Source organism: Falco punctatus (genome assembly GCF_963210335.1).
Source record: "Falco punctatus genome assembly, chromosome: 7".
NCBI classification, from domain to species: Eukaryota; Metazoa; Chordata; class Aves; order Falconiformes; family Falconidae; genus Falco; species Falco punctatus.
Window position 1 is genome coordinate 158,189 of NC_137587.1, and position 10,743 is coordinate 168,931.

The 10,743-nt window shown below is 53.4% G+C and overlaps 2 long non-coding RNA genes across 2 annotated transcripts; both read right to left on the bottom strand.

The window, feature by feature from the left end:
- Positions 1-295: 295 nt before the first annotated feature.
- LOC308066896 lies at positions 296-2,447 on the bottom strand. Its single transcript, XR_013929358.1, has 2 exons — positions 2,325-2,447; positions 296-1,056 (listed from the first exon to the last, which is right to left on the bottom strand). It is a non-coding gene; the product is annotated as an uncharacterized lncRNA (long non-coding RNA).
- A 1,579-nt stretch (positions 2,448-4,026) lies between these two features.
- Positions 4,027-9,841, bottom strand: LOC308066895. Its single transcript, XR_013929357.1, has 3 exons — positions 9,789-9,841; positions 5,816-5,960; positions 4,027-4,841 (listed from the first exon to the last, which is right to left on the bottom strand). It is a non-coding gene; the product is annotated as an uncharacterized lncRNA (long non-coding RNA).
- Positions 9,842-10,743: the final 902 nt, after the last annotated feature.

Here is a 10,743-nt window from a genome sequence, read left to right on the forward strand (position 1 = left end):
AATACATCAGAAAGTATCAAATCAGAAACTTTAAAACATAAAAGAAAATTAAAAAAAAGGTGGCAGTGGGAAATTATTTTCTACCTTGACTGTTAGGTTCACAAGCTGCTAGTAGTTAACGTTAATGGCTCACTATTTCAAGGTCGCTGCTAGTAGTTAACATTAATGGCTCACTATTTCAAGGTCGTGATGGCAACAGTTCTGCAATGTGTGGATATCAGCGAGAGAATTGCTGCCTTGCACCAGTTCAGGTGCTCCACCTATACCTTGTCACAGATTTGATTTTTTTTTGTTGTTGTTTTAAATGCTTATCAGGGTAGGATCTGCCTACCAAGACCAGATTTTAAGTGAAGTTACATTATGCTGCTCTTGATTTAAATACAGCAAGATAGCTCCACTGCTACATTCAGCCACAAGAACGTAAACACCTCCAGCTCCATAGACACCCATACATTATTTTTGTAAGGAACAAATGACTAAACATGGAACAACACTATGAAAAAAGCAAAAGAATGCACACAATCAGCATTTCCCTATTTGGACCAAAACCCGAACATCTCTAACAGCAGGTAAGTCTGAATTAAAAATCAACCACATCCAGATCCCAAATGGGGTAGGGGTTATTGTATGCCACAGACCTGGACCTGACTGTTGAAGGAAATCACGCACTACGGAAAATTTGTGGTGGTTCTGCGGAAGTTTAACTAGAGCCTTGGCAACTTCACTTGGGACATGAAAGGTACGTGCGCTACAGTACCACCCGCAATAAAGGAAACTAGTCTCGCAGTTTGAGTTCAACACCACATCCGCAAACCAAATGAGGCTGCTACATTTGAGGAACACTGATGGAAACCTCACCTGCCATCCCAAAGTTATGCTACGGCATTTCTTCCCTTTTTGCCACCTTCCTCAGCCTTGGTACATCTTTTGCAGAATCTGAAGCAAGGGCCCACAGCTTCTTCCTGTTTCTAACAGTGAATGTCTGGGTTTCACACGTTGGTTTCTTGTGCGGCGCCAATAAGACCCAACACTCGCCTTCATAAATGCATCTGTACACTAGGCAAGAAAAGGAAAATTACCAGTCATGTAATGACTGTACTGCCCACAGGGCAACAGAGTGCCCCACTCGTAAGAGGACTGAAGACAGTAAATTGCGCTCAAATATCTTCATAAAGAAGCACAGTTTAATCATGTGCTTTTAATCTGACTACCGACACAATCTAACAAGAAGACACATTAAGGGAAGCAGAGCTGTAGTTAAAAAAGTGGGGCTTCTCTTTCCTCTCCTGAGGGTTTACCATCCAGAGCTGGCTGAAGTTCTGAACCTGTAAACCGCTCCCCCATGCTCGTATGCTCGCTCTGGGAAACAAAGACGGCTGTTTGAATTCTTTTGCAGGTACAGTCTTTCTTTACTTTTGAGTTGGAATGAAATGAAAAGCTGCCAGCCGTCCCTCTTATGGCACAGAGACACACCTATGTTCCATGCACATGCCTGCCCAGAAACGCATGCAGAGGGAAACCATCCCTTGGGTATCAAACACAGAAACAGCACTGAAAACCTTGACTTCTGAGAGTCCCTGCAGCGTTCTCCCAGGTCAGTACACAGCACGCTTGTGGCAGGATCACCACTGCGTGTGCGTCACTTGCTTTCGTTTCCACCTTCATCTCTAACCTGGCACTTGCCACCTCCAGAATGCAGCATGCATAAAAGCAATTCCGTTTACTACAAGCACAGCACCGTGTGAACCTTCTGCATGAAGCCTGGTACTTAAAGAAATTGCTATAAAGAATAAAAATCTGCCGGCACCACTGACACACAGACACGCTGTGTTTTCTGAAGAGGGACGATACATTAAACCTGCAAACTAAGGACTGCGACAGCTCGCTCCTTGCCCCTCTTCTTTTGCCCTCAGGCTGGTGCAGGAGCTCCTTTCACCAGAGCAGGCACACCACAGACACAGCCTCACCGAGGGGAAGGGTGGGGAGGGGATAAGGGCAGAGCGGGAAAGGAAAGACCCACAGAAGCAGCTTTGCCGCCCACTGCCAAAGTCACAAGCCGCTCACGGATCCTGTCCCCTCGCCCTGCCTGTGCTGGTCTTTGCCTCCGTCCCCCTTCCCGCCCCTCCGCTCCTCTCCCTAGCCCTCTCTCCTGCTGCTGATCCTGCATTCCTTGCGGCACCCCCTGCCCCTCTGTCCCGCTCCATCCCTCTGCCCGCTCCTCACCAGTCCCTGTCCTTGCTCCGTACCTGCCCAGCCCCTCCCGCTCTCCCTGCCCTTCTGGCCGCCTCCTGTCCCTCTCCGGCCACCCCTCCGCCTTGACCCACCTCTCCTTGCCGCTCAGTGCCTCCCTTCCCCTCGTCTCTGCCCCACCGGGGCTCCGGGGCCGGGGCCTGTGCTTGGGCAGTCCCGGGAAGGGGCCATGGGGCCTACAGGGCTGGGGCTGGGGGCTGGTGTCCCCCCAGGGCCTGACTGCTGGGCAGGGATGTCCCATGGTCTGCTGGGAAAAGGCGTGCCCCAGGGCATGCTGGGAGCTGTAGGCCCGGGGCCGCCCCATGGCCAGATTGTTCCCGGGGCATGCTGGGAGCTGTAGGCCCGGGGCTACCCCATGGCCAGGTTGTTCCCGGGGCATGCTGGGAGCTGTAGGCCCGGGGCTGCCCCATGGCCAGGTTGTTCCCAGAGTATGCTGGGAGCTGTAGGCCAAGGGCCACCCCATGGCCAGGTTGTTCCCAGGGCATGCTGGGAGCTTTAGGCCAAGGGCCGCCCCATGGCCCGGTTGTTCCAAAAGCATGCTGGGAGCTGTAGGCCCGGGGCCGCCCCATGGCCAGGTTGTTCCCAGGGCATGCTGGGAGCTGCCATTGCCCACTCTCAGCCTCCTGGCAGCCGTGTTGGGCTGGGCAGGCACAGCCTGTGCTGGGGCTGTGGCCCGGCTGAGGGGACCTGTGGCCGGCCGTGGGGCGAGGGATGCCCCTTGGGCTGGCACAGGGGTGTCTGCTGCCTGCTGGCTGCCCGGGGGTTCTGTGGGGAGGTTCCAGCCCCCCGCTGTGCCAGGCCCCGGGGCAGCTGGAGTCAGGCCTGGCCGGGGCAGCCCTGGGGGTGAGCTGAGAGCTAAGGAGGGAAAGAGGCGCCGGCAGGTGCCCCGGGCACAGGCACCGGGCACCCCGACTCGCAGAGCCCCCTGGAGCCGCCCCGGCGTCTGTAGGTCCTGCAGGAATAGGGCTAGCGTGTTTTTCTGCTGACTCCGGCAGGGCTCTGGCTACACCTGTCCTGCTGAGGGACTGGGAACATGCAGCTGCCTGGGAGAGTCACCAGCCAGAGTATGAGTGCTCCAGCCTTGTTTCCCTTGCTGGAAAACACTTCATTTTTAAATACAGCCTCTCAGCGGCGAGATCCAGGCAGTCGGGATTGCTTCCTGTAGGGAGCACGCTGGTGACTGGAGGCTGCTGCCTTCAGCGGCAGAGCTGGACGTTTCTCCTCGCTGACAGGATTAAGTTATAAAGAATCACTCGGAGAGGCTGCAGCTAAAGCAGTGATTAACTCGACCTATTGAATAAGCTCAGTAAGGGGTGGCAAGCTTTCTGAGGCACCTGGGCTATACCAATTGATGAGGTTAGTAGGGTAACGGTGTGTTGCCTTCAAGACCATACAGCACAGAGAATAAATGAAGGTCTATAACAACAAGTAGAGTACAGGTGCCCCAGGAAAGTTCAGCTGAAGTTCACCAGGTTGTTGAAGCTTGTTTGATTATCAGAGTTCCTGAGGTTGGGCCTCACTTGCCAGGACAGTGTAATCTTCAGTTCTCCCTTCCTTTCTGCCTTAGGTTGAAAACAGCTCTTCTGTTTCTGTCCCCATCTTCAAACAATTCCACAAGAACATCATAGGAAAGGAGGTGCCAACATCCAGAAGGTGAGATATCTTTCCTAACTCAATTGCTCGTGATGATCACTGCCTGCAGCAAAATCCCACTGGATGCTCTCTCCTGCTCATTGGCGATGTCAAATATAGCCTGCAAGGGCTTTTCTGAGATGATTTTTTTTTTCCTTTGTGGCGGATTTGTGAAGAAAGCCAACGCCAAATTTGATCTCCCAGCAAAGAACAGCAACTCGGAGACGATTGTTATCACAGGCAAGAGAGCAAACTGTGAGATGGGGAAACGCTGACATTTGCACTCAGGCAGAGCCAAAATGCTCCATGGCACCACCCATACACAGCTCCACCAGAGAAGGTGCCAGGAAGGACTTCTGTTTGTGGTTCTCACTTCAAGTTGTTTACAGGCCTGGCTGTAGGCGATGGATACGCAGCCTCCCAGCTGGTTGCCAGGGCTGATGGGCTGGGAGACGGCATGGGTAGGTGATGGCTTTATACTTTGAGAGCTGCCCGCTCAAAGCCCAAATGTGAGCGAGGGCTCTCTTGCAGATGGGGGAGCATAGACCCTCTTCACAACTTCCTCACATGTTCTCACCCATAATTTCGATACAATGGGTGTGGGGAGCATGTCTGACTGGCCTGTCAGAAACCCCATGCCTCAGCCCAGACTACAGCCCACAACTTGCAAATTCCTGCTTTTGTTGTTGTTAAGACCAAGGCAATTGTGCTACTGCTCTGTGTTTATTTTTGTGCTGTTCTTCAGCAATACATGGTTGACCACTGAAGCCTGGTGGCTGTCCTGAACTGGTAGGGGGCCAGTTCCCTGGTACTCTGTGGCAGATGGTCCAGTTTTCCAGGCATGGATGATGGGCGCTGGTGTCGGGTCTGGCTCTCAGTACATGCTGGGATGTGCAGGACGGCTGTCTGAGCGCAAGGGTCAGCTGCTGCTGTTGGCCTGTTTTCTCGCAGCGAGGCGCCTGTGGAGAGAGGAGGCTGCTGAGACCTACAGCTGTGGTGCTGTATGGGGGTTAGGGTGGGGGCAGTACCCAGTGCACTGTGGGATGCACATGGGAGCTGTGGGCACAGAGAGCTCTCTTCAAAAAGTGGGCTCCCTGCACCCGGCGGCTGAGGCTCTGCTCGCCTGCCCATGGCTTGTCTCCTCTCGGCCCTGACCATCCTGACCTGCCTGCTCTGCCCATGCTGGAAAGGAGACCTGACTCCAGCAGACTGAGGGGAGCAAAGCTGGGCACGGCACTGCAGGGCTAGGAGAGCCTCCTGTTCTCTCTCTCATGCTTGTGGAGTCCAGCACTCAGCTCCCCCGTCCATCCCTGACCAGACAAGGGGACAGCCTCGGCTCTCTATTTGGTGGGGTGCTCTGAAGAGAGGATGCTCTCTGCAGAATACGTATCCAGAGCCCTGCGCAGGCAAAACCCCTGCCCGTGCGGACAACACGCACACTGGCAGTGCTGGAAAGCACATGGGACAGATTGACTCTCTTTCTCCAAAGAAAACTTGACAGCTTCCTCACCAATCCCAGTTGCTTGGACATCTTGGCTGAGGTGAACACCTGGGATTTAAGGCATCACCTAGCAGGGTGATTTCTTCTCCTAGGCTCACTGGTAGGGAGAGAGATGCCGCTCTTGCATTTCTCCCTTTCTGTGGCAGCCTCATCCCTCGACTTTCTGACCTTGCTCTGCCCATATCTGTCACCTGGTCTGCTCTTGTCGAGGCAGGGTTGCTTCTAGCAAACACTTGCTTAGCAAGTTAGCAAGGTAACACGTAGCTAACCCAAGAATTGAGAGGCCAGGTCAAACACCTCACCGCAGAAATCTCAGCGGACTTTGGCCAGTAACTAACTCGGCATTCCAGAAGACCCTACCACGAAATGCTACATGGCTTAAAGCAGCCAGCTAATATGGAAGTTTGGGGAAAAAACCTCCCAACAACTCACCGTCTCCTCTTCCTCCACACAACGATGACACAACACAACACCATCCCGTATAGGACAGAGCCCAAAACTGCCACAGCACCTTCAATGCAGTACTTCCGGAAACTATTATGATCCTCAGCATCTGAGCTGCTCTGGCCTTCTACTCCTGTCGGAAAAAATCTGCACGTTAGTGAGTCCTGAACACTCGCGGCAATCTCACAGGAGGTTAGAAATGTCCAAAAAATGATCAATCCCTTCTGCTTGTGGAGGCTACGGCTTCTCCACACATGCCTCTGCCCTCAGCTTCCCAACTTCTCTGGTTCAGAGGGACGTATACCCACCTGGTGCTGCTTTATACAGCTCTTTTATGAATTCATCTAGTTCTGGCGATGACACGTGGGGAGGCTTCTCTGCATTGCCCGCAGGTTTTCTTCCTTGAGGCACGTGAAAGAAAGTATCAAGTTAAAGCTCTCACTAATAAGATACTTAGCAGGAGCGCTTCGTCTGTGAACTCAGCCAGGACTGACGATGCGCCCCTGGCATACCAGGTGAGCTCCAGCACAGGATCCAGACCAGGAGCTGGAGCCACAGCTGCAACCAAACACCCATGAGAAGTTTGTGACATGCACTGTGACAGACACTGGCACAACGGAAGAGCAGAACCTTTGAGGGGATCACGTCATGACATGGCACACGCAATGACCAAGGTCTGTACTCCCACACCTGCAAGGGACGCCTCGCTCACATTTGGGCTTGGAGCGGGCAGCTCTCCAAGTAAAAAGCCATCACGTACCCATGCCGTCTCCCAGCCCGTCAGCCCTGGCACTCCGCTGGGAAGCTGCATATCCATCGCCTGCAGCCAGGCCTGTAAACAAACAGAACAGAGAAGCTCCCATGAAATCACACACCTCCGCCCCAAAGTCACCCGCCTCCCAGGTACTACCACACCTCACAGGGCACGCAATACCAATAGTAACTACAATGTGTAGGGCTGGAGTCACTCAGGCTCCACCTGAGTGTCAAGAAAACGGACTGCTCTGGAACCAAAATAAGCCCAAAAGGGGGAAGTTGTTGTCTCACCTCCCAAATTACTACACTCTGCTTTAGAGCGTAACTACACGTGAAACAAATCTGTGCACAAAGTTCAGGTCAAGCTGACCCACTCTCTGAAGCAGTTATGCATGAAGGGACTTCTCATGAAGGGAGGCAGCCTTAGGAAAGCCGGGCAACAAAGACCAGAGAGCAGTAAGAACACCATTATCTAAGCAATGCAGAACGAAGCCTTCAAGTGAGGAAAGTTTTGGTCGCGAGAGAATACAAGCTGACAAGACCTTGCCATCCGCTGACATCAACAGAAAATTAGGTGAAAATAGGACAAAGACAAATGTGGCAGTGGGAGGTCACCACCTCCAACCCAAATAGGTCCCTCCAGAAGAGGGCAAAACCCTGCCTGGGAAGCATGCGTATTTAGTAAAGTCCTTCACCAGTGTTAGCTGAGGCATAGAAGAGCCCACGGTCTCCCAAAACGAGAGGAAAAGCATGACCAAGGTACCAAAACCACAACTAGAAAGAGGTAAAGCACCACTGACTCAATGCACAGCCCTTCAGTTTAGCTGCCTTCAAGTCAGGTGTCCTGCCTGAAGCTGGGTGTCCAGCCCCCACCTCTCCCTGCCCCCAAGGTGTCACGGAGAGTCTTCTACCCACCAGGGAGAACAACGGGCATGAACCAGGCTGTGAAGCTGGGGCTGCTGCGATCCTGGCCAGGGCATGCCTACAGACGCAACAAAGGCTGCCAGGCTCAGTGACCCCAAGCTGCCTGTGCATCCTCTCTGCCACCCACGGGCAGTCTCCCCTCCGGCAACTGGCAGCAAGGCACGAGCATCTCCAGTTCCTGCCGGCTGGGTACCAACAGCTGCCCACAACAGCTCTGGCCGGAAACGGTGTCACCAGGGCCGCAGCTGTGCCTGGGACTCAGCCTGAACCACAACCCGCAGCAGAGACTCCGGACCATCTCTGCAGCTCACCAGTGCTTGCAAGGCATGAAATCCAGCATCAGTGCAGCAAGGCTCTGATCGATCCCTTTCTGCTTGTGGAGGCTACGGCTTCTCCACACATGCCTCTGCCCTCAGCTTCCCAACTTCTCTGGTTCAGAGGGACGTATACCCACCTGGTGCTGCTTTATCCAGACCTTTCATGATTTCCTCTAGTTCTGGCGATGACACGTGGGGAGGCTTCTCTGTATTGCCAACAGGTTTTCTTCCTTGAGGCACGTGAAAGAAAGTATCAAGTTAAAGCTCTCACTAATAAGATACTTAGCAGGAGCGCTTCGTCTGTGAACTCAGCCAGGACTGACGATGCGCCCCTGGCATACCAGGTGAGCTCCAGCACAGGATCCAGACCAGGAGCTGGAGCCACAGCTGCAACCAAACACCCATGAGAAGTTTGTGACATGCACTGTGACAGACACTGGCACAACGGAAGAGCAGAACCTTTGAGGGGATCACGTCATGACATGGCACACGCAATGACCAAGGTCTGTACTCCCACACCTGCAAGGGACGCCTCGCTCACATTTGGGCTTGGAGCGGGCAGCTCTCCAAGTAAAAAGCCATCACGTACCCATGCCGTCTCCCAGCCCGTCAGCCCTGGCACTCCGCTGGGAAGCTGCATATCCATCGCCTGCAGCCAGGCCTGTAAACAAACAGAACAGAGAAGCTCCCATGAAATCACACACCTCCGCCCCAAAGTCACCCGCCTCCCAGGTACTACCACACCTCACAGGGCACGCAATACCAATAGTAACTACAATGTGTAGGGCTGGAGTCACTCAGGCTCCACCTGAGTGTCAAGAAAACGGACTGCTCTGGAACCAAAATAAGCCCAAAAGGGGGAAGTTGTTGTCTCACCTCCCAAATTACTACACTCTGCTTTAGAGTGTAACTACACGTGAAACAAATCTGTGCACAAAGTTCAGGTCAAGCTGACCCACTCTCTGAAGCAGTTATGCATGAAGGGACTTCTCATGAAGGGAGGCAGCCTTAGGAACGCCGGGAAACAAAGACCGGAGAGCAGTAAGAACACCATTATCTAAGCAATGCAGAACGAAGCCTTCAAGTGAGGAAAGTTTTGGTCGCGAGAGAATACAAGCTGACAAGACCTTGCCATCCGCTGACATCAACAGAAAATTAGGTGAAAATAGGACAAAGACAAATGTGGCAGTGGGAGGTCACCACCTCCAACCCAAATAGGTCCCTCCAGAAGAGGGCAAAACCCTGCCTGGGAAGCATGCGTATTTAGTAAAGTCCTTCACCAGTGTTAGCTGAGGCATAGAAGAGCCCACGGTCTCGCAAAACGAGTGGGAAAAGCATGACCAAGGTACCAAAACCACAACTAGAAAGAGGTAAAGCACCACTGACTCAATGCACAGCCCTTCAGTTTAGCTGCCTTCAAGTCAGGTGTCCTGCCTGAAGCTGGGTGTCCAGCCCCCACCTCTCCCTGCCCCCAAGGTGTCACGGAGAGTCTTCTACCCACCAGGGAGAACAACGGGCATGAACCAGGCTGTGAAGCTGGGGCTGCTGCGATCCTGGCCAGGGCATGCCTACAGACGCAACAAAGGCTGCCAGGCTCAGTGACCCCAAGCTGCCTGTGCATCCTCTCTGCCACCCACGGGCAGTCTCCCCTCCGGCAACTGGCAGCAAGGCACGAGCATCTCCAGTTCCTGCCGGCTGGGTACCAACAGCTGCCCACAACAGCTCTGGCCGGGAACGGTGTCACCAGGGCCGCAGCTGTGCCTGGGACTCAGCCTGAACCACAACCCGCAGCAGAGACTCCGGACCATCTCTGCAGCTCACCAGTGCTTGCAAGGCATGAAATCCAGCATCAGTGCAGCAAGGCTCTGATCGATCCCTTTCTGCTTGTGGAGGCTATGGCTTCTCCACACATGCCTCTGCCCTCAGCTTCCCAACTTCTCTGGTTCAGAGGGACGTATACCCACCTGGTGCTGCTTTATCCAGATCTTTCATGATTTCCTCTAGTTCTGGCGATGACACGTGGGGAGGCTTCTCTGTATTGCCAACAGGTTTTCTTCCTTGAGGCACGTGAAAGAAAGTATCAAGTTAAAGCTCTCACTAATAAGATACTTAGCAGGAGCGCTTCGTCTGTGAACTCAGCCAGGACTGACGATGCGCCCCTGGCATACCAGGTGAGCTCCAGCACAGGATCCAGACCAGGAGCTGGAGCCACAGCTGCAACCAAACACCCATGAGAAGTTTGTGACATGCACTGTGACAGACACTGGCACAACGGAAGAGCAGAACCTTTGAGGGGATCACGTCATGACATGGCACACGCAATGACCAAGGTCTGTACTCCCACACCTGCAAGGGACGCCTCGCTCACATTTGGGCTTGGAGCGGGCAGCTCTCCAAGTAAAAAGCCATCACGTACCCATGCCGTCTCCCAGCCCGTCAGCCCTGGCACTCCGCTGGGAAGCTGCATATCCATCGCCTGCAGCCAGGCCTGTAAACAAACAGAACAGAGAAGCTCCCATGAAATCACACACCTCCGCCCCAAAGTCACCCGCCTCCCAGGTACTACCACACCTCACAGGGCACGCAATACCAATAGTAACTACAATGTGTAGGGCTGGAGTCACTCAGGCTCCACCTGAGTGTCAAGAAAACGGACTGCTCTGGAACCAAAATAAGCCCAAAAGGGGGAAGTTGTTGTCTCACCTCCCAAATTACTACACTCTGCTTTAGAGTGTAACTACACGTGAAACAAATCTGTGCACAAAGTTCAGGTCAAGCTGACCCACTCTCTGAAGCAGTTATGCATGAAGGGACTTCTCATGAAGGGAGGCAGCCTTAGGAACGCCGGGAAACAAAGACCGGAGAGCAGTAAGAACACCATTATCTAAGCAATGCAGAACGAAGCCTTCAAGTGAGGAA